The 24,521-nt window shown below is 37.4% G+C and overlaps 2 long non-coding RNA genes across 2 annotated transcripts in view; one reads left to right on the plus strand and one right to left on the minus strand.

The window, feature by feature from the left end:
- The window catches only part of LOC116446679, a 39,028-nt gene extending 34,505 nt beyond the window's left edge, over positions 1 to 4,523 (minus strand). The window contains exons 1-2 of the long non-coding RNA XR_004241309.1: positions 4,341 to 4,523; positions 3,980 to 4,048 (exon numbers count right to left, since the gene is read on the minus strand). This is a non-coding gene — a long non-coding RNA (uncharacterized LOC116446679). The remainder of the gene's footprint in view (positions 1 to 3,979; positions 4,049 to 4,340) is intronic.
- Positions 1 to 24,521, plus strand: part of LOC116446678 — a 69,566-nt gene that overhangs the window by 38,811 nt on the left and 6,234 nt on the right. Inside the window, exon 3 of the long non-coding RNA XR_004241308.1 lies at positions 16,341 to 16,394. This is a non-coding gene — a long non-coding RNA (uncharacterized LOC116446678). The remainder of the gene's footprint in view (positions 1 to 16,340; positions 16,395 to 24,521) is intronic.

Raw genomic sequence — 24,521 nt, forward strand, 5'->3', positions numbered from 1 at the left:
AGCACAGCAATTTGTCAGGAAGCCAAGGCAGGCAAAAACAACCATTCGCCTTATGTAAGGACTGCACACACCAAAAAAAAGAGAGATTATGTACACAAAAAAACCCATTCTTGGCCAAAATTAACAGAAGTACATGGAATTATTGATTATATGTTAATGTTCTTGATATTTATAGGGGAGTCAAAGGAAACAACCAGTACCATCACTGTCCCAGATAATCCCCAAAAAGAAGATGCAGTAGTACAGAAGTAACCGTGAAGCTGTTATTTAATTAATAGTATTTTTTTAAAAAAGTTATTGTGTCCTGTATTCTAATAATGACTATTTTCTAGCCATACTTTAAATGCACATTCTTACATAAAATTACTAAGGGCGTATTGATCAAAGGGTACAAGAACCCTTCATCTTTCTGTGACTTGTTGAAATTCAGCCCAAGAAAACAGCCACCAATAGATATCCAGATGAAATTCTTATGAAGTCCTGTATACTTTAGTCCTTTTTCTATATTTTCCTCAGAAAGAAGCATTTCCTAATGGTTTGATTATATTACACAAGCAAGCCTTTCAAAGTGGCATGGAAAAAAGGTTTGCTGGTATCACTCTGAATCTATTCTTTTAACAACATTTTTAAAAACAAACATACACTAAAACCTTAAGAGGGACATGTTTGCAGGACACTATGAGCTTCCCATTGTAGCCACATGACATTTCCAACATGTTAGAAGAATCATTCCCAAGTAATGTTTGAAATTAGTTCAGGAGCATTTGGTGACTGGGCAGCTTTTGGTACATGCTTGGATTTTAGCCCATTATTTTGAAAACATTCCAGCTGACTCCAGGAATAGGGACTGCTGGGTAGCTGAGTTGAAGTGAGAAGGAAGCTGCTTTATTCAGGACGGAGGCTCAGGCAATGAAAGCTGTCCCCCATTGCATTGTATGAACTAATTTCTTACTGAAAATGTCAAAGTTTGAAGGTTTTCTTTGTGACTGGAACAAATAAAAGCTTTTAGGGCATTCTGAGAACCTAGATGCCACAATATGAGCAACAGGTAAACCACGTGTGATACATTTCTCTCCTCCATTTCTAGCTCTGAATGGGAAATGAAGGGAAAAAACCTTGGAATATTTACTGGATGTTTTAGGACTTCTCTTTCCCTGAAATGATCAGTGCAGGATTTTACTCACTGCCTCTAGAAGTATGTTCACACAGGCTTTCCTTCTTCACACACATTGTGAATTTGAACAGTGCCTTGATTAAACACTTGATTTCTCTCTTCCTTCCCCTGAAGCTGATTTAGATATTGGTGCCTCCACAAAGTGCAGCATTAATATATGTCATGCAGCCTGTATAAACCACAAGATTTTACCATGTCAGCTTTTGTAAAGATCTGGTTTTAAACATCTTATAACCTTAAGTCTTACAACCTCAGTATCTGTTAGAAGCATTGCCTGTTGCCTTTGGCTCTAAGCAGGGCTGAGAGTTTGTATGTCCTGTTGTCGTAGCCAGTGCTTATGCTGGCATGATCTGAACAGGTCCTGCTCAAATCCCAGCTACAACATTTTATTAAACCATGCAGTTATCACCATAATCCCATATTAGGGCCTGAGGAACCTAGCTCTGATAGTAGGGTATATTTTCAGTTCAAAGCCTGCAGCAGGAGATTACTAAATCCCCCAGCTGTGAGAAAATTTTCCCATCCCAGAGTAAAACCAGTGAGAAAACATACAGCTCCCTCAGCCCACTCTTTAGGATAGAGTTATTTATTCCACATTTTCAGACTGGTAAAATTAATTCCCCGCAAACCTCTAAACCCACTACTGTGAGGTTTTGCCTCTTCCTCGAGTGCTGGGTTAAAGATACATGACTTGGGCATTTTACACTCTCTAAGCACTCTCTAAGCACTACAGGAGAGAAAAAATTATTCACCCCATTTCAGAGTTTCCAAATTTCTTATGCCTACCTGTCCATCCAGCTAGTAATGCTTTACCTTTGTGTAAGGGCATTACACAGCACTTCTCTCCAGAATTTGCCACCCTCAAGGAATCATTTAATTCATATACAACTTTGACACTTAAGACAATTAAAAGAGCAGTCCCACAGACAAACAATGATGTTCTTGCACCAAAACAAGAACCAAGTACTGCAATAGCATGATAGTAATAAACAAGATTGCCATCCCACCCCACTAAAAAAATTTGCATTTATCAACAGCCTCACACAAAATGGGAACTAAACTCATGAGTACGTTTCCAAAAACACATGCCTGGAGAGATGGGATAAACAGCAGCATCACAGCAGGGAACTAGGTACACTTCCGGAGGTCCAGTGTCTCTTATCACACATACCACTGTGCCAACTTGTAAGTTAAGGGCTTGGAGAAAATGTCATTTCTCCTTGCAGAGGAATAAAGCCTGTGTAGACAGCACATAAAAAGTGAAATTCCAAGACTGTTGAGAACAGAAGGTTATAAAGCAATGCCTCTCTTCTTTCTAATTCCACAATGTGGTAGTATTGATGAGCCAAGAAAATCCTTTCCACTCATTTTCAAATGTTCATTCATGTACTGCACTCTGCACCAGATCCTTCAGCTACTTGCAGATTCAAAGACTGCAAGGGAGACATGGTCACTTGGAACTAAAAGCAAAGAAATAATGTAGTGCTTTAATCACAGCCCATCCCTAAATGGAAGCCATAAATTAAGGAACTATACCTATACTAAAGCCTTTCTTGAGAAATATTACGGTTTTTTCCAAAGGATAATTTCAGTTCTAAGTAGACTATATCAGTATCTACAGGTGTTTCAATCATCTGTTTGTATATACTTATTGGTAGTTTGATGGAGTGTGTTCTGCAGCATTAATAAAAACTCCTGATCTATTGCTCTTAAGTACCTTACCATTGGGTCATAAGTCCCATTTCAATTGGACTTATTAATGGGATTTTAAAATTTTTGTTATTTAATGCACTATGGCTATTCTATGCTAAATTTAGCTTTCATATGTGCGGCTCATAAACCAGAGACCAGAAAAAAGATTGATGATAAACTATGCCACCACAGGAAAATGTAAAAGAATATAAATTGGACATGCATGCCTGTCAAATACTTAGATGCCTCTACTGAGTTTATTTTGTGGCTGTGCATCTAGAAATATTTGCTACAATTACATAGCTGGGGCAGCTGTATGCATCATATTCTGCTGGCTTGGGAATTGTGTGCTCTTTTGCATAAGGCAGACAGGCCTTTTGAGTAAGCGGTTTTAGTGTCTTTCTTGGTAGACAGCAACAGTAGCTAAATGATGAAATGCGGGAGATGGCAAAAATAACAAGTCAGTACTAATTATGAAATTTTTATAGTGTCATAGAATAATGATGGCACACAGCTTTTGCAAGAGGAAATGATTCAGTTTTGCTATTCAATTCAGATGCCAAGCTCCAAATTTGCTTGTTTGATTGGGCTGGCGTTCTTTCCTCAGAAACTGGAAAAAGCTTCCATTAGCTTTCATTGGCCTAAATCAGAAGCATCTGTTAAAAGCATGAAACACTCATTGGTTGAGATCAACAGTCAGAAACCTGCACAAGGGCAGAATCTTTCCCCTGACGTAAATGACAAGTCAGTCATATGCCATCATTACTCTGCATGTCAACCTATGCATATATTTCATTGAATTGCTAACTCAGCTCAAGCCTGTGTCTTTCTTTGAGCTCTCTTAGTGATATTCTAAAATTAAAAGTCAGCATCCTACCCATTTCTCTCTTCCTTCAAACTGGTGCTTTGTTAGTCTTCACAACAGCATACAAATGCATTAGAAGTTTCAGAAAGCTAAGGAAAAACCAAACTCTTACAGTGCTTCAGAATAGCTGAAATACAGTGCAAACAAACTTAAACATTAATTTTTTCCATCTCATGCGCTTCTCTTTTAGATATAGAGGTTTGATTTAGAACCTTCTGTGAAATCACTTCCAGCTGCTACAGACTTACCAGGTCCACATTGATTGCTGGTTTTGGGGAAAAAACAAGGCCCCATCTACAGGTATCAGCTATACTCCACTGAAAATAAGCACAACACAGAGGATTATTCAGCACGTAACTGTGAAGCGTCCATGTTAGGGTATGTTTGGCCGGCTGTGCTAATTGCATCCAAACCCCCATGACCACGCTCCTACTGGCACTGCTCCATCTCCACATTTACTATAGCTCTGCCTCTTTCCCTCTAATAGCTTCTGGCATATTCTCCAATCCCACTATTTCTAATCCTGACATCCCTTTGCCAATTTGTGGAGGCAGCTTGGGGAAAAGGAAAACCAAAACAAAGCAGCCATCATCTTCAGCTGAAACTCACCCGCCTGCGTGGCTGCCTTCCAACATGTCTGCCAATGCCTGGCTGCTACAGGAGCTACTGCAGGAGTTGGAAAATCTAGGGGAAGGAGGAAAAATACACAACAGGCACAGAAATTAATGTTACTGGCTTCAAAAGCAACAGCCATCTGTTTTCCTTACTGCCTGGCAGCATCAGGAGCTCCCTGCAGTGAGGATGGAGATTTGGCAGGTTTCCGTAACCCTATTGAGCTTTTACTGTCCCTACCAGCATCCCCTGCTGCTTCTCTCCACACCCTCAGACCAATTATACTTCGACTTTTTATTGCAGCAGCAGTGCCCACACAACCTTATACTTATGGGCACTTTAATCACCAACACCTATCAAAACTGGCAAAGTTCAACTACTGCTTAAGCATGACATTTCTAAATTGGGAATTAATATGATTTTGCAGCCTTGTTGCATCCAAATCATAGGAAAACTTGTTTTAAAATGTAGTTGAGGCAGAGTTTACACCTGAGAAAAAGAACTTGGTTTAGTTTTGTGATAGCATGATCTTACCTATATCACCAAGATGTCAAGAAAAATTGTGTTACATATTCCTTCTATGGCTGCCATTTGAGTTTTTATTTGCATAATGCTGCTTTCCCAAACAGAAGGTTGCCAAAAAGACAGAGCATGAAACCTGTCACAGAAATGCAACAAAGAGAATTTGGAGGTTTTGTTTTCACATAGATCTAAACTGATTTCAGTGTATTTCATTGCCATAGAAATTAAAACAGAAATTTTCTCAGTGTATAAAGTTGTTATTAATATTTCTCTTCATCATATGCCAAATTTAAGCAAAAACAGCAAGTAGCAAAAAAGATATAACAGGTAAAATAATGTAAGAATATATATTAGGCACAGTAATAAAACCAGCTATCCACAACCACAATCTTCCCTTGAAGTAGCAGCTTTTTAGTACAGCTCTTCAGGGCTGCTTCTGTTCTCAGTTATCACAGTTTTAATATAACTTACAATCAATTCTTAGAGACTTAGTTATCTGGATTTTACAAAGCATTATCTGCTTTAGGAAAAACCAGAGAGCTGCATACAGTAATCTGTCATGCAAGAGCAAGAGCAGCTGGTGTAGCTTACATAAAGTGGCAAATAGCCCAGTGCAGTAAAATGTAAGCATGTTCATAGCAAGAGCAACTATTGGCATAGAACAGATGCCAAAATGTATTTCTATTTGGATCACAAATAAAATTATCTGTTTATTTTCTGTCATAATGAAGATAAAACAACGGGATACAATTTCCTGAAATTTGGGGGTGACAGATTATCTTCAAAATGTAGATTTTCTTTTTTAATTTTATTTTACATATATTTAGTGCTTCCAGTTACAGGACCTGAGTTATCACATAGATCTCAGCAAGTCAAAATCCAATTGGCTAGTTTATCTATCACCTTGTCACCTGAATTGTGGTTTTGAGTGGAGGGTTGTTTGTTTATTTTGGGGTGGATTTTCTATTCTGCTCTCGGGTTTTTTTTACATAAAAGCAAACCATGGAATCATGAGGGTTTTTTTCTAGTTTTGGTTAGGTTGTTTTGGTTTTTTTTAAAGGAAGGAGATTGTTCATTCAAGTATTTAGTACCTGTCTCAGACAATTTATTCTTTTTCTGGTAGTTGTACTGCAATGGCTTCAACCACCAGGTATTCTTGGATCACAGATTACTAAATGCTCTGGCCTTGTGTTACTGGAAGCACATTGGAAGAAGGCTAGAATTAGGCTGCATTCCAGCTGCAAACACACAGTAGTTGACTGTACAGCAAAGATTCCTGTGAGAGGGATGAGTGGCAAGACCTGCTTAAGACATCCGAAGCTATTGAAATACAGACTAAAAATAGTAGCAGTGATCTCCATCACACTGGGACCCACTCTGTTCATGGACTTAGCAGCAATTTAATTACTGACTGCAGAGGGTGCAGTTTGATGTGCTGTTTTCCATATACCTCCATAAGAAAGATGATCTTATAAAAACTCTAGATGCCAAATAAGCGTTCAGTAGTGCCTCCTGTTATGAAGGCATTTCCAAATTCCCTCTAAGGCTGCATTTTCTTTTTTCTCTTGTTAAAGGATCGCTTCCTCAGTTTGGTTCTGCAAGAGTATCAGGTTTCCGTTTTCTACTCTAAGGGCCTTGTCAGAAATGCTTAGTGTTTCAAAGAATTAGTCCCTTATAAATCTTTGTTTCCTTGTCATTGAAAGCAACGTGAACTATGGGCCCACAAATACAGTTTTCAGTCAACTCTGTCTAGAAGCCACTGATCAAGTTATATGCTGAGGAGTGAAATCCCTCCATGGGTCAATATTAACAGGTATGAGATAAAAGGAGGAGTTAGGGAAAGCAAAGTGGTTGCTTTGGTTAGGTTTTTCCGTCTTTTTGTGGGCAAAACTGTAATGATACTAAAACTTAACATCCTGCCTTTTTCATAGTGGTAACAGCAGCAGCATGGCCTAACTATATGTGACAGCCACAATGACTCTTCATGCAGTATGTGTAATGATCTGTGTTTAATGGGGGCTGAGACACTTCCTGGACACTGTCCATAGCAGTCCTCCTCTGAGGCTATAGTCACACATTTAATGTGAGAAGAAACTCTAGAGGAAGTATTTTCTTGCTCTTTCTGCTGTGACCCAGCTTCCTAGCTATGATAGTTTTAACATTGCTATTAATAAAGCCTTTCTTTTTTCTTGTAGGGTCATATACCTTCCATGAATAAATTCCCATTTCAGTGTCACGAGTGAGTAGGATTTGGGATGTAATGCTTACCTCCTCCCATCTTCCTTCTCCAAAACTTCCTAGTCAAAAAGGTTCTAGTCCTAAGGAATCTTCAAGAACCTGTGAGTGGATTGAAACCCACCACAAAAAGGAATAAATCAGTCCTACTGTTTGTATGTCCAGAGTGCCAAGTCACTGGGAAGAGAATAGTACTTAAAGGAAGAAACTCACTCTACAGAGATCACAGTTGGGGGTTTTTTTAATTATCCCACAGGTGTAAGTTCTAGCAGGTTTGGGCCTCCTCTAGCTGTACATTGGAACACCTACAGAACACGTCAGAGTCCATCAGAGCCTATGGACAGAAAGTCATACTTTGCACTTTGATCTCTGTGAACAAAAAAAAAGTGGAACAATTTAGCATGAGCATTATGGTCTAGATCGTGCTTTAGAGGCTTAGCCCTTTCTGAGTTGACAGAAAGAATGAGTTATTCCACTGGTATTTTGGCATTTTAGCATAAATGCCTCCCAGGGCCTTAAAAGCATTTCCTGGAGCAGCAACTACCTGGAGGGTTCAGTGGGTGCGGCTTGAACTTGGCACTCACTAGCAGAACTAGCACATCATGCTGCAAAGGAATGGGGCTTGGGACTTTATACCTGTCACCCTCAGCAGGCTCAGAGCTTTTCATGTTTCACTTTTCATGTTTCACTTTTCATGCCTCCTATGACATGGATCCAGTGTAAATTTGACCTTGCTTTGGAAGATTATCACTCCCAGCAGAGACTCTGGGGAGGAAACATTCCTTGAGCTCTCTCTCTATCCTGAAACATTAGAATTACTAATAGAGCTCCCAGCTGCTATTATAGTTTGCATAATATAAACACCTGCCTTCGACAATGACACAACCAAAGTAGTAGACATTTGTCCACTATATAGCCAGAAATTACTTTTCAGCACTACAGAACCAGGCCACAAACAAGTAAGCTATAGCTAAGAGAAAGGGTAATTGTATTCTGGTCTGGCAGCCATGCAGACCTCTGGATGCATATATGTTTTTTAAATGGTCACCTTAGCTCTGCATTAAAGTTGGTTTGAAGCCAATAGCTCATTGCCCTAAGAAACTGCATTCCTTATGGGTTAATATTTCACTCAACAGGAATCCTTTCTGGCCAGATATCAACTATTCAAACAGGTTTGTATCTCACTGTTTCCAGGAACAAGAGTTTTTCAAAGCCTTTTCAAACACAGCTGAATCAAAATACATACTCCCCACTTCTCTTCCTTCTATTTAAATCCATAACTCCAGATCTGCTCGCTTCTCTAAGGATAGCATGCTTCTTTATATTAGTTACATATTATTTAAGTTGGATACCATAAAAACATGGTTTTGGAGCTCACACATAAAAAGCCACTAGAATTATTTAGTTTCAAAAGGACATTCAGTACAACACATCCCTCTCTTTTCTATTTGGGACTATCTGGGCTCACTGGGTCTAAGCTCATGTCAGGAAATGTGTCTTCCTGCTGCATCTACTATCATTATCTCCTCTGAGTAACATCCAAGACAAAGATAACATACAACAGAAATATCACATTACCTAATCTTCTATTCCTGTCCTACAACAGGTTGGTCACTGACAAAGAGCTCGACCTTACTTGTAAAAGCTGATACATCAGTCGTTGCTCCTTATGTCTTACCTTACATATGCTGGGCAATGGAACAGTTTGGATTTTATGATCCTACTTCCATGTTTTTACTTTTGTCTCTCTGGAGTCTACTATGAGGAAGTGCACCAGAAATTGGGGAATTAAGCTGGAAATAGCAAGACCGGGGGAAAAATCCACAACTGAGTCAGAAAAGCTAGTAGGTGATTCGGGCAAAGAAGATGTATAAGGACAGTGAATCAATAACAGGGAAATTATAAACTGTATATTGACAGTGGAGTTTGCTTTTAATAATTTCATAAAATGCTTGCTTATTTTTGAGTGCTTTGAGTCTCTCAACAGCAAATCTTTAGTGGAAAATGTGTGTGGTAAAGATAAACAAGACTGCTTCAACATCCGTCTGGGTGAAATATACTTCACTTACAAAAATCTCAGTCCAACTCTTTATGCCGTATTAAAGATATCTTTAATAATATCTTTATTAGACATAAAGAGTCCAGCTTTTATGAGATACTGTTGTTCTTCGGCTTCCAAAATGTGCATCAGCCATTACTCAGCAGCAACTTCACTCAAAAGCTAGAACAGAACAGAATCATTTACATTGATCATAAATACTTCTGATACACAATAATAGATCAGAAAACCTTTCACATATTAACTATTTATAGGACTAATTGCAATACGCCTCTTCAAAGCACATCTCATTACCTGTCTTCTGCAATAAATCAGTGATGGAATTAAGAAAGGAGTCCTGAATCCTTACCCTCATAAATACAGGCAGGAGTTCCCAGTTCACACTCCACCAGTGAAATCAATGCAAGATGCACCTTCTACCCATCTCAAAGGCAAGCAGGTGATAACTCAGACCATATTGCTTATTTCCTCATCTACCCCAGTCTCCTGAGGAAGCCACAGCCTTCTGTAGTATGATATGCATCAATCCCATTATAAAAACCAGTCCCTCTGCCCCATAGCAAGGGCATGTTGGTTATGTTACAGGAATTTCAAAGTATTCTGGGTCACTCAACAAGACTGCAATGTTTGCATGTCCTGTCCTGGGCTTGGACCCAGCACATGACAGAGAATGTCTGGAACTCCATAAAATTCCAGGTATGTCTCATCTCATGATGAGAAGCTGTGTCCCATGATCCTCACATGCCTCTGTAGGAAGCTCTGTGGCTTTGTCTACCTGAATGTTTGGGCATCATTAAGGCTGTAGGGAGAAATGTCCGCATCTAGTCTCAACGTCAGGAAACAGAAGACTACAACGATTTAATTCCTGCTTCAGTTTCAACAGTTGGGCTTGCATCAGAGTGCGCCTTTCCTGAAATATCCATTCCTGATTTGATAATTCCTAATAATGGATGATCACTGGAAATACTGGTAGCCACAGCCTTTGGTTACCAGCTCGTTAATCACTGTAACCATTAAAAACTTATCTTTAATTTCCACTCTAGCTACAATTTCCTATTTTGTATTGGAGCAATTGGCTGAATATCCTTTTTCTAAAATTGCTGTGTCGAAAATCTGCTGTAATTTTTCTAGTAGATTGTGATCAAACTAGATATTTACCACATCTTTTAAGAGCCAAACAGAGTGAACTTCATTAAAGTTTTGCTACTGTTTTTCAGCCCTTAAGTTACTCTTGTAATTTTTTATTTGAAAAGTACTTAAGTACTTCTTATCTGTACAACCTCCACTCTAGTAAGTCTCTAGGTCTTTTGATTGCCCTACTGCAAAGTGAATAAAGGAAGGGTATTGGAGAAAACCTGAGCATTTGGAAAAGCCTGATAATGACTGACAGCAGGCATATCACTGCTGCTAGGGCTCAGAGTAGGATGGAGGAGAGGTAAGAGGGGAAAGCCATTCTATCCCTTAATCTTTTTTCCTTTTCCAGTACCTTTATGCTCTGCTTACAATGACATGCTAAAAATTATCATTGGAGCTGTTGTAGTCCATATGATGTTTGTCCTTTTGTTATTCTATTTTGTTAATCAAGTTGCCTTAAATCAAAAACTCTAGTGAAAATCTATGCTTGTTATATTGATATTATGATAGAAGTTTGTAACCTTATCTAAAAACATTATGTTAATTTGACAGAACCTGAAGAGGAAGGGTTGAGGGGAGGTTGTTTTTTCAAATAGAAAACTGTTTTCATAATGAAGCACACATTGATTAGTTCTTGCCTTTCTCTGCCCAGGTCTTTTCTACTCTTCTACCAAATTTTTTCTACCTTCCCATCTGAACTCACTAATTTAAAGTGTACACATGGATGTAAATAAGATTTCAGTGTTATCAATCCTCATTCTGCAATACCAGGTCTCCATTTATGAGCTTAAATTTTAGAAGCTGTTATTTACCCCATTCTTGCAAAACTATTACCCAAGATTCTTGCAGACTAGGTCTTCATATTATTACTTGCTTTTTCTGTCAATAAGCATAATCTCAACATAATGTTTGGCATCTTAGAATATCAAAAAAAGGGAAAAAAATTGTCCAAACCCCCAAAACAATTCTGTAGTTGCCAACTTCCACATTATCACACAGGACCACATAACAAGGAAGCTGAGATGAATCTCTAGATCAATGCCTGCACTGTTCCAGCCAAGCCCTCCAGGTTAAGGTCTTTTCTTACTAGGGATAGAGCAGTTCTGGCTGAGTGTTTCTATGGATAGCAGAGCTTCAAGGTGAAGGAAACCTTGTCTCACTTGACAAATTGAAAGTACTTTTGTAGTTGTGTGGCCTTCCTGTAGCATCAGGTGTTAGCATTTGAGTTAGACATAGATGTTATGATAATATTTATTTTTTCACTCTGAAGACACATATTAGCTAGAACTGTTAATTTTGACAAAGTCTGCTTAAGGAACTCTGTTTAACCTAACATGTGCAGAACTAAGTTTTGAATGCTGTCAAAATTCATTTCATCACCTAGATCTGTGTAACACATGGAAACAAGAAACAAGAACTGATTAAAGATTTCATGAGAAACAAACCTGCCAAATCAGAATATATCAGCCATACAAACAGATTCTCTGTATAAAATTTTTATATATAAAACACTGAAATTGAAAAATGCATTTAAAATTATTACTATAATATATAGCTTCCAGGATAATGGGCTGAACATTTTCTTCCCTTGTTTATTTAATAAGAATACTTATGGGGTTTTTTTTTCCCTAGTGATGCAGATGTTGGGTTAATCTTTTAACTCCTACAGAGGACATGAGAGTAGTACAGTAATGGAATTGGTGGCCGGACATCATTTGGCCATTACTATATCTCATTCTTCAATTATTGCAATGTAGTGCTAGAACATCCATTAGAGATATTGTTGCAGACAAAGGTCAAAGGGAGATCATTTACAATCCAGCACTTAATTTGTTCCTTCTAATTATGAGGGGGGAAAAAATCCTCACGATTAACCTATTTTCTTGAGCAACAAGGAAGAAGCGCTAACAGACCTCAGCATATGTGGGGAACTTCTGCCTGTGTGTATAAATTAAAGCTTTATGACATGATCCAAAGACAGAGGAAACAACTTAAGTTGATTTCAATCAATTTGGAATCAAAACTTAACTCAAAGGAGTTCTAAATAATTAGAATAACATTAGCTACTACCTCTTTTATTGCACTGGTACTGTCTTGTGAAAAGTGTTCAGTCTCTTAAACAACGGCATCACATTTACTCAAAACGAGGCTAAATGAGAGTTAGGTGCACTTTCTGTTCTGTATAAAATATATTCCCGCAGTAATTAGTGCCCAAAGTGAGTGTAGTTGTAATAATATTTAAGATAAAAGTCCATCAAGACAGAAAATATAAATGGACAATAACCAGACTGAATCAAGACTTTCAGTTATTTAAAGTGTGTTGTACAAGCCCATAAGCTAGAACACCTTCATTTTACAGTCATCATCATCATCACTAAATATATGTACATAAACACAAACTACTCTGGGGTATGGCTATACTGATGCACACTCAAGGGCTTCCAAGCAAGCCACAGTGATCCTGTTGAGTGGCAGCTGGAGTGCACAAACAGGCCTGGCTCAGTGAAGAATTGATTGAAGAGGTCCCATTCCACCTCAGAACCATTTCTGAAATTCTTGCATTCTGTTTCACTCAGTGTGGAGCAAGCTCAAACCCTTTCACATGTTCTCATTATAAGCAATCTTTTCCACACGTTTGTTCAAACAAAAGACGGGGACTTAAAATTCAGAAAAGGGCGCCAGGAGTGGAGGAACAGTTCCATAATTCCGTAACAATTTTAACATTTCACTAGTCTTTGAATTTCTGCAAATAAACTGGGCTACAGGAATAATTGTAGGAAAGAGCAATGCATTATATGCTAGATACCTTTTCAGGTGCTTGTATAAAGAGAGGGTATTTGAATAAAACTGCTTGGGTTTTATTAACTCTAGTGTTTTTAGTACATCTGCACAGAGTGCTCTAGCTGAAAACAAATGCAAATGAGCAGAGTGAAAACGTGTCTAATGTGAGCACTGGGGTGTTTATGCTATACCGCACACATACCAAACAAGCAAGTCTACCCACTTTTTTGTTTGCTGTTTACCCGTATGCAGTATGCACTCTACAACTGTCCTAACATGTATTGGCATGTCTGACCCCTATGTGAAAGACAAAGAGGATTCTTTGCTTCACTCCATGTATACCAGGCATTAGACCATGCAAAGCAAAGCACTAAATGAGACTTCTAATTTGGTTATACCCTCCTGACCTGATAGTGCTTCCTTTTCTACTTGTTTTACAACAGAAAAAAAATAACCCGAGAAAGCAACAATGAACAGCAGTCTGTAAGTACATAGCTTTCCAGTTTTGTCTAGCTTGAAACAAAGGAGGGGTATTTTTATCTTTACGAATTAAGATATGAAGTACAGAACAAAGGACTATACAAATAAGATAGAAACAACAGTACTCGGTTTTCACCTGGCCTGACTTTCCAGAGCTGACAGTATCTTTCTTTTTTAAATTCCTGGTCATGTTGAAAAGGAAATTTTAGCTACAGTTGTTTTGTTTCATAGTGGCCAGTCTGAAACATCGGCCACACAGTTGACTGAAACATTCACAACTGGAATGAAATTAAATTTGTTCAAAAAAATATACTGCTACAGGGTACTTTATCACTTGCAGAACAGGAGTCAGATCACAAAACTCACTGTTCACACAGTGACTCAAAAGCAGCACTTGAATAATTCAGCTTTACAATCCTGATATACTTCTATAATGGCTGCTTCTAAAATATATTTTCCCTTTGAACTGATTCATTTGACCATTCTACAAAGCTTATTGACTTGGAACAGTGGGTGACTCCAAGTGGATACACCTGCATAGCCAATTAACTACACATGTCTAAGCCAGGCTTGGCACACGGAGGTGCACCTGGGATGGAAACACACAATTGCAAGAACTCAGGCATTACTGAAAGGAGGTGAAAACAGAGTTGGAGCTGAAACAAGTTTTTTAAAAATTGTTTAAGTGGATGAAAGGACAAAAATTAAAACCAGCAAGATTTTGTAGATTTTCAGGGTGGAGGAAAGCAAATGACAGGGTTAAAAACCGAAATTAAAATTTTTAATTTTAAAACAGAAGTTTATTACCTTGATTAAGTTGTAAAGGAGCTAGTTTTAAAGATGTATATAGGTAAAAATAGATTACTGGAAAATGTTTACTATTTGAGGTAGTCAAAGTTGGCTCAGTGACAGAGAGATGTATGAAGTCAGATTAACTTCATAAAAGGTGCTGTTTATTTATGAATCAAATTTAATTTGTTGGTTTTTTACTAAAGATTTTATGAAAACAAATACAAATAAACTGTCCTGGTTTATTAACATAATTTGAAAAACTAGATAAATGCTTTAATGAATATTTTAGAAGGTTGAAAAGCCAACCCAAAACTTTAAGTATGAATTAACTCAGTTTAGAGGGAGATGTTGTTACAGTACCAGGAATTCAGCATGAGGAAGAAAAATAATTTTTGTAAAGCAATGAAGAGAATTTTAGCTGCAGAAATGGTGCTTTTTATTTCCTTCTTTAAAAAGGAGAGAGAAACCTCTGAGGAGCAAAAAAACCCCAAACCCTGAAACCATAGTTAGTATTGTATACAGTCAAAAAAGCCAGGACAAGTCACCACAGCTGGGGTCTGTGCAGAAGAGTCAGTGCTGTCTGACCTGTTTTGTGCAGCTTCTGGTCCAGGCTGATGAGGTGCAAATCATCTGTTCTTCAGAAGTGTGCACCAGTGCTCTGCCTCAGCTATTATGCACTGACTAGAATACTTGGGGTGGGGTTGGTGCTGTTATTTTTTTCATAAAAGTGTTGTATTAATCATGGAAGTGGTGCCTTCCTCTTCAGGTTTTGTCAAATTAACACAATGTTTTTAGATAAGGTTACAAACTTCATCATTCAAAGTCACCAAACCTTCATCATTCAAAAAGTTACTATTTTAGGGAAGGGATGGTAGGTTTCATCTATGTCCAGGAAGAGGCCTCTCCAGAGCCACAAGACTTCATTGCAGGAGCAGTGCTGATGGGCTACAGTCTTCTTAATCTCCCAATAAAGGCACTGCAGCCCAGGTGCATTTCTGGTCAATGTCATATCAGCAAGCAACAATAACTTTCTACCACCTCTTTTGGTGGCAGAGAGGACCAAGAGACAGTGAAAAAGTAAAATCATTCAGCAGGACTCTGTGGGCAATGAGAATGGGCAGGTGCTAATGCTGATCACTTAGGAAACAGTACTGGTATAGGAGAGTACATTTCTTCTACAAAATATAAATTGAACTAAGATCAGATCATCCTACTGGTATCTGGAAAGGAATACCTGCTACAGTATTTAAAAAGTATTAAACAAGAACTTTAAAAACAAGATCTTTCACAGGATAGGAGACACTCTTCTAGCCCTAACAAATGTCAATGGGTGGCATAGCAAGACTTTTGATTGGTGGTTCTTTATCTCAGTGTAACTTGACATTGTAAGAAATTTTATATGTATCTAATATGAAATTCTGACCCTTAAGGAAAGTAGCAGTGTCACCGTAAACTAAATTCATAATCTTAGAGGATTTTATTATGTCTAATCCAGACTCTTCATAGAGATGGTGTCTTTGCTTCCTTTTTTACCTTCTGTCTAAAATCCTTTTCTGAAGTCCTTTTAGTAATGGACTGATTCACATATTTTTGTTTCTGTCTGAAGTATCTCAGATTTTGCTTCCAAAGGCAGGAGCTATGTTTGAATAGCATTTATTTCAGACTCTCCTTCTTGACTCTTTTGTTTCTTTCAGCTTAACATTAAAGTTCTCTTTCCCCTCTCCAGAAGCCACATTAGTTCAGATCAACAGTTCACATTCACCTATTATCCTGTCACTAGCAGCAAAGGCCTGGGGAAGAATTAAGCAGGCAAGACCTTAGTGATGCTTTCCAAGACTAACCTCTCATTAACCAAGAGTATTTTGCACATTAAACAATTTTCAATTCACCTACAATTTACTTGGTTCTTTTAATACTTGTGACTGGATATATCTATTCTACCAAAATGATTTCCAGGAGCAGAACTTAATTTGGTTTTCTTTCTTTTATTTCAGATGTTCTACTTGCATGAGGAAGATGCCATTAAATTCAAACCAAGATACTATAAGGTTAAGAGATAAGTGTTTGAGAACTAATGCTTTTATCCTGTTAAACTGTGCTCTGAGGTTAATGTTTAACATCTTATAGTTCTATGATGCATGTTTGATTATGACTCAATAATGACATTTTAACTATCCATACAGTGCAAACTTGAAGTCCACTGTAAAAGAGAAGTTAAATACAATGAAAATAGAAACAAATAAACAAAAAGCAACTCAGAGTGTCTTAGAGGTTCCCTTTTCATATTGTAATGTGCAGTAATAAAGAGAATGACACAGCAAGAAGACCAGTTGGTATTTTGGTTAGTTCCTGGTACAACTAAGGAAACCACAAAACCACATCAATCTCTAGTTTGCTCAACCAGCTACAACATAAAATATTTCTGATTTTGTTCCTAGTTTTCTTCTGGTTTACAAACCACAAGAATAAAGAAAGTTTAGCTTATGCTCAGCAATCAACCTAGATTGCTTTCAGAACCTCGCTGACATTTAAAGTAAATGTCTCAGTGCAGTGCTTGGGTGTGACATGAAGCAAGCCACACAAGCACTGGTACCGTGTGTGCCTCAGGAACTGTGAAAATTTAATTCTGACTATTTTCTAAAATTACTTCTGATTCCTGCAAGAATCAACATATCTTCTTGCCATATTTTATGTCGCACTACCAAGGGAAAGATGGTTATCAGTGCATTTAAATAATCAAGTTTTATTTTCCTGTATCAACCACTTCACAAAATAGACAGTGAGCAATACAAGTTAGGGAAAAAGATTGTTCTCTGTTCTTGGCAGTTCTTAAGTGACTCTGTATAGCAGGATGGATGACTACTGATCTGGAGATAATGTTGTTTTCTTTGCTTAAAAGGTGTACATTACCTTATGCCTATGCTTCTTACCCAGTGGCATGCAGCAGATACAGCCAAGCATGCATCTATCCCACTGGTTTGGAATGCTACTGAGACAAGGAGCCAGAATCTCAGCCAATCACCTGAGAGGTCTCAAATTCAGTGGTTATGTCCAGCCAAGCCTCTGAATGACAGCGCTGACCCAGAAGGTGTCCTGAGAGTTTTCTTAGCAGTGTCCACAAAGCCATCTCAAAGCAGCAATGCAAGATGTTACAGGATTCTTTATTATCCCTAGAGCAGGATGGATATGCTCCATATGTCACAATCATTGGAGGACTATGGACTGAAAGCAAGGCTGATTCATTTAGAAAGCTTGCCCCTCCCCTGTATGGATGACATAGACAATCCCTCTGTGTTCAGCTAATACTGGCTTCTGGATATACAAGCTGTCTAACAGCTGCAGCACAATCAGAAATCCAGGAACATAGGAACATAGGAAATGTTTTCTGTGCCTAAAAAAGTCTGAACCTTGCAAGCATAATTAAATCTTTCTGTAAAGGGAAAGCCAAAGAATGGCATTTTGCTTTGGCACAGATCATAGTCAAATAGTTTTTAGTTGTAAGTAACAGCAGTACTTTAAATCAATCACTGCAGTCTCTAAACTGAAAGTAACCTAGAAACACCTCTGTGTTTGACATCTGTAACAAAATGAATGCCTGGTTAGCATTCTTCCTGCCACGAATTCCATTGATTCTTTTTTTTCCATCTGGCTATAAAAGCAAAAGTTATGTACAAGTTAGCTCATAGGTTATTGCATAAAAACAGTAGTCTGTTGACCAAATACAAGTCGGCAACTGAATTTCTTCTCCATTTATGAATCTTCTAGTAACATAATGAGCAGATCAAATACATGTTCTAGATAACTATATTACAACTGGTATTTTTTGTGGATTCATGGTCTGGTAACGAGGAGTATGAGGAAAGTCACCATTACTTAGGATAGCCAAATTCGGGAAGACATCAAAGAATATCATAAAGATTTAATAATGGAAGATTACCAATTCTGAAATATCTAGGGCCTTCAACTTTTCCTATGGATCAGTAAGTAAATGATACAGCACAAAAAATCAGTTCTTAGGTTTGTGTGTTTACTTAGTAAGGGATTGTATGAAATGCTGGCAATCTGAAGAATGTCTATGACCTGTTTAAAAATGTAGTCTGGGCTAATCCTCCATTTGGGTGTGATTCCTAGAGAAACAGATAGACCTCATAGGACAGTCCTGCCACCCTATCACACTCACCTCCTAAACTGTTTCATCTTCATTACTCATCTATGAGAAATATTTTTTGAAGTCTTCTATTAATCATCATTAGATAAAAAAGATCTTAATTTCTTCATTGTTCAAGAAAGCAAGCATTTAAATCATTATGTCATATTACAAACTGTCAAAATGTGTTAATTCATCTTCTCATTCCTTACAGAAGCATTCAGATTGTCTTCTATTGGCAAAACAACATCTTTTAAAGAAAAAAGATAATTTTGGAAGAGTAAAGCTTTCCTAGTCTAAGTGTCTAACTGTAAAATATAATTGAGTACTATATGATAAGTCAAAAAGTAAAAGAAAATCACTCTTCTATTTTCTGAGCAATTTCCTGGGAGCTCACTTTATAATATGTTCTAATTGAGTCATAAGGTCTACCATATAGATTGTAATCTGTGGAATTGTTTTGGCCCATTACCCTTAGACTTCTAACATTAATGGATAAGTCCTTAACTATTAACTTTAATATCAGTATGTTATCTAAAATTAAATACAAAAAACACCAAGGGGAAAACTTAGTACTATTAAATGCCCCAAATGTATTTAAAAATGTACTTCTCAAAATATTGAGCTTCACAAACCTGAAATTAGGTTTACTTCCAAGGACTTTGTATTTTGATTTTGAAGAGCTTATGCAGTATTTTTATGAACTAAAATAAACCCATTTGATGTCACAAATATAGGTTTTTGAGGAGTTTTTGGCTTGCTTTGTTTTTTTTACTCAAGCAGAATTGATGATTTAATAAACATATGGGCCTATTTCTGTGCTTTCTTGTTAGAAACAGTTCTGGAACTCTGTGACGAGGGGTGTTATTCAAGAAACACATGACAGGCATTTAGCTTTCTAAAATGTGCAGCATGGGAGATGAACCAAGGCACAGTAATTGCAATGCTTCCCAGGCCTTTTCATTTGAAGACTTCCAATGCCTGTTGCGGCAAATCTCAGCTTGGCAATTTTCCACTTCTGGAGTAACTGCCTCATCTTCACTGACATGCTTCCTTCCCTTTATTTCTACTGTAAGCCTAGCTCTGAAGCTCCTCAGATTTACCTTCTTTACCTTGTTGCTTATGCTATTTATATTCACAAGTCCATGCCCTTTATGTCCTTAGGTCTCTGTTCTTAGGTCTCTATACATCTAGGATGTATATTTCTTAAAGGGGAAAAATATGCCTTAGGAAATGAAGACTTTTATTTTAGCATGTCTTTGCTTTAATCTGCTTGATACCAGACTTCTAGATGGCTCTTCTAGGATGGGAAGGTGCTCAACTGCAAATTTACCAGTGCCTTTGTCCCTCGCCATGGGGAAGTACCCGCTGGCAGAGGCACCCTGGGCTGTTGCACCTGGCTCTTGGCATGGCAAGAGCTTCCATTGGTCTCAGAGCACTCTACTGCCCTGTCATGCTTCCTGCAGCTCTATTGCTACTTCTTTGTAGAAAGGGAACCACTGAGGGTAACTGACCCATGGTTACAGGATGTACATACTCTCCTTTCCTCAGGATACCAGCAAGCATAGGTTTTCCAGATATCTGTCTCTTTACAAGCTCTTCTTTCAGTTTCCTTCCTCAAGGACATGATAGCAGCAATATTTGTGCAGATGCCAGAAAATTTAGCTGGTGCAGCCAGCATGCAGACTTCTGTGATGAAATAACTGAAAACATATTCTAAATTTCCACATTCCCATTTTGTTGCCACTCTTGAGCATTTTTTTTTAGTTTGAGCTCCTCTTCCTGCATGTGCCTTTCTTGCCTAATTAGAGCCTTTTCTGGCATCTACAATTATTGCTGTTCTTCTCTCTTATATAAATTACTGATGTCCCCTGATTCACCTAAAATGGTGGGTGACACTTCCTTCCATAATCTCTAATTGTGTTTGAAAGCTGACTCTCAACATCTTCATCAGGTGATCCTTTGTCCTCTGAGTCCACTTGTTAAAATCAGTTTCTTTGACAGAGCTATTTATTTTGCATATCCATTTTAGTGTTCAGATAAATCTATTTACATGTTAATAAGTCTCATTCCTTCCACCACCCAGCTCAGACAGGCACTGTGTATTTTTCAATGCCAATGTGTGTCTCAAAAGAATTAACCTACTGACTTAAGATAATATGAAATTAAATTACTAACTTGGTTACTCTTCACATTCTATAAAAAGAATGCAGAAATACATCTTTCCTGCTCAGGTTCCTTGCATCCCATCAGCGCTATTCAGCATCTCGGAGCTGTTTGGAAAAGAGATTGTGCCTGTTCCCTTCTACCCAGATATTTAATTGAATTTAAAAAGAAATAAAGATATTTAATTGAATTCAATCTCCCTCATCAAATATCAGCTGTACTAAAAATTTTTGTATGGCTGTGCATTGCATAATGCTTAGGAAGCTTCTTGTACTGCTTAGCAGAGTTATCACATGGCCATGGAATTAGTTGGAATTATATTTCTCATCTCCTGGGCCTATTTCTTGCATTATCTGGGAGAGTTTCTAATCTCAATTATGCTAGAACCAATTATATCACTCTGGGTATTTGCCAGGACAAGATCAGATTTTGACTCATTCTTTCGTGTTTTGTGCTTTTTTACTCCTCATTTCCTTTTCATTACAAAACTTTGTGACATAGTCAAAAATTACTTATAAAATTAGATCTCTAGCTAATGTGTTCAGAAAATTCTATTCAAAGCAAAGTTAGTTCTTAAATAAGTGGGCATGCATACTTTTGTTCTATGTGCTTTGAATACCCACATTGTTAGCTACAAAAGTCTGGCTAAATATATGTTAAATTGTAGACAGCTTAAATTTCTTTTAGTTACTAACACAAATAATTGATTTCCTCTATGCCATAAGCAGCATTCTGTAACAAATTACTCTGGTTTGGGGTGTGTGGATTTTACACAACCCCCCTCCTTTTCTGTGTGCTATGCATGACTTACCAGTGGGAAAAAACCACACAAATGATTGCTTTTCCAACAACATTTAGAAAATATTTTTTAATATACATATAAGCATGTCTACTGTGCAACTTAATGCTTGATTAATAACATCAGTTTTACTTTCTCCCAAAAAGTGGGATAACTTGACTTAAGTCCCTAAGGGTGTAAGCCTTGTGAGAACCATTTTGAACATTTTGGTCAATATATCCAGTTTCCAGGCATTATGATGCTCTTGAAAACCCTTCCTTCCCAAGGTAGTCACTAGGCCTTCCTATTAGTCAAGCCCATTCAGTTTTTACTTTGAAAGTTTGCTTGTCATTTAATAAGGAAATAGACTTTTAAATAAGATTTCTGAACAGGGTTCATTTTCCTTTGTCAGTTAGGAACAGAAGTAGGAATTAGAATTAGCTTGGCTGTAAGATTACACATTGCTCTTTAACCAGCCTTTTCAAAGCAGATGCTACCACTGGCAATATGATGAATGGAATATATGGAATACTTCCCCTTCACCCTCCAGTTTCCAAGAATTGTTTGGATTTTGTTTTCCAAAATAAAAAGTAGCTGCAGCAATTCACACTCTTGTTCATTTCCACACACAGAGAAGCCAGAAAACAAGCTAAATAAAACCTTCCTAAATTGGACCAATATTATTCCCATTTACACCCTGAAAATCAACATGAATGAAGCAGGAAGCAGAAAATAAGCTACCAAGGGTAATAATTCTAAGTGACTAATCTGTTTGCTTTAGTTTCCTATATCCACACATTTTCCTTATTTTTTCGTTTGCTTCCACTTTGTATCCAAATTATGGCATGAACACATACCAGTCCAGCTATTACATCCAGCCTTCGACTGATCTACAGCATCGACTGATCTTCCCAGTACTTGTCATGCAGAACAGCACAAAACATCTAGAACAGACTGTTAGTTGCACCTGCAATTCACTTTTAACCCATGATATGTCTTGCTAAGTCAGTGAGCAGTTGTGAAATTATATTTTTGCATGGGAGAGGGTACTTTGCAAAGATAGCAGGGATGACAGATGAGTGATATTTTTCAAGAGATAAACATAGGTCTCCCAAACGATAAAAGAATGATGTTACCCTAGGTGAAATAATCTTACAGTGCTTTGTTTAGTGAAATAGAACTTTCTAGAGTTTTTTGTGGAATGTATTATTTTACTGCTACAATACTTAAGTTAGGGAGCAAAATCACATTTCTTCTTTCTTAGAAATGAAAAACCAAATAGCAACCATTTCAGTGAAATGAGGCAATGTTCAAAATGTTCAATCTAGCTACTTAAAGAGCCCCAGGGACTCTGCACCTTGGGGAGTGGTAGGGTCAGGCCCCCAGGCTTGAGTGGGAATCCATGATTCTTGTCTACACCACTGGGCAAAGTGGAAAGGAGTAGCAACATGTTTTGAAAATAGAAATAGTTTCCCTAGAAAAGCAGGGTCCTTGTTCAGGCTGGTCAAATACTTGCTATCAAAGCAAATGTTCTTCAATGGCAGACTATTCTCATAAACTGGTTGTTTGTTTTGTTTCGGTTTTTTCTCTAAAATTTCTGTCTTATCCTTGGAAAACTGAATTTTCATTATTTACAAAAAAAAAAAAACCCAAACAAGCTTACGAGCATAGGAGGTTTGAAGTAAAAACTGAAAACCATCAAAAATTTTCCCTGTGAAAATAAAGGCCTTTTTTGTTCATGTCTATTCCTTGCATCTTTTACCACTCCACGACCAGCTTTAGAGTTAATAACAAATAGAAACCTTTGTTAAAAAATTAGTTCTGGTTGCAAATTTGTCTGCCTACAGGCAGAGACTATCTAATAAATATTTTCCTTCTAATTTTTTATTCTTTTAACAATTTGCAATAAAGTTCTCCTTTATTGAGAAAACAATGAAAATACTGAGCAACTATTGAATAAATATGTTTTATTACTTGAATACTAAGATAATAAGCTTTACCTCTTTAGCATAAGAGTGTATAAATGTGCTTCCTTGAAAATTAATCAGTTACATGATGGAGACCAGAATCCACTCAATCACAGATTATAATTTTAGGGAGGGTCTAGGACCCTAGGCCTGAGAATAGATAGCAAATATCTGAAAGCCACAGGTTGGGAGAATGACCATTGCTGCAGCTTTCTGAACATACAGAATGGGGAAAACTACATTTGTTGAAGCTGTAGAAGAGGATTTGGCAGTGCTTGGAAAGTGAGATAATCAGACCTGATCAGTGAGTTCTAGCAACGAGTTTAGAGTATCTTAGAGTTATTTGTAAAAAGAGAGTACTGCAGCAGCACTGGCTTTGCTTCACCGGCCTGGTTAAATCAGACACATGAATGTCTTGCATGACAGGAATGCTACAAAACAGCCAAAGCAGACCTTCTGTTTTTCAGCTTGAGTATATATTTTACAGAAAGGAAACATTTATTCAACATTTGAGAAATGAACAGAGCAAAACTTTAAAGAGAGATTAAATACATAGCTGTGGGGGGAGATTGAATATATGGGCTGTTCAACTACCAAAGGAGTGAAAAATCTAGAAAGGGTGGGGTTTGGAGTTTTGTTGTTTTTTTCCCCCAGGTAAATGTCCTGTGTATGTCAGTAAGACTTTTAGAGTAAAATTGAGCCCATGTTACACTGTAAAACTGTAATTATGCAATTGGTTCTGTCATAGCAATCAAGTAGGTTTAATGTAGTGTAATTTGGGAAGGAAGGAATACAAAATATATATATATATATATATTTGTAAGCATGAAGCAAATTAAATTGGTACAGAAATGTTCATCATATTGGATTGATAGAAAGCGAGGGTATTTCTACATCCTCCATCTGTGTGAATGTTTTCAACATCTGACTTAAGAGAAAATGTTCTAATAGCTACTGCCCTTAGTAAAACCACATTTAATGCTTTTAAATATTGCCAGTAATACAATTAACTGAAAATGAAAGAAGTGTTTGTGTACAGGTATGCATACATGTAGTATGTAAATTAATTTTGAAACATTTATTTCAAGACTTACAGTGAAATATTTTAAGGTACCTC

Source organism: Corvus moneduloides, chromosome 7 (genome assembly GCF_009650955.1).
Source record: "Corvus moneduloides isolate bCorMon1 chromosome 7, bCorMon1.pri, whole genome shotgun sequence".
Lineage (NCBI taxonomy): Eukaryota > Metazoa > Chordata > Aves > Passeriformes > Corvidae > Corvus > Corvus moneduloides.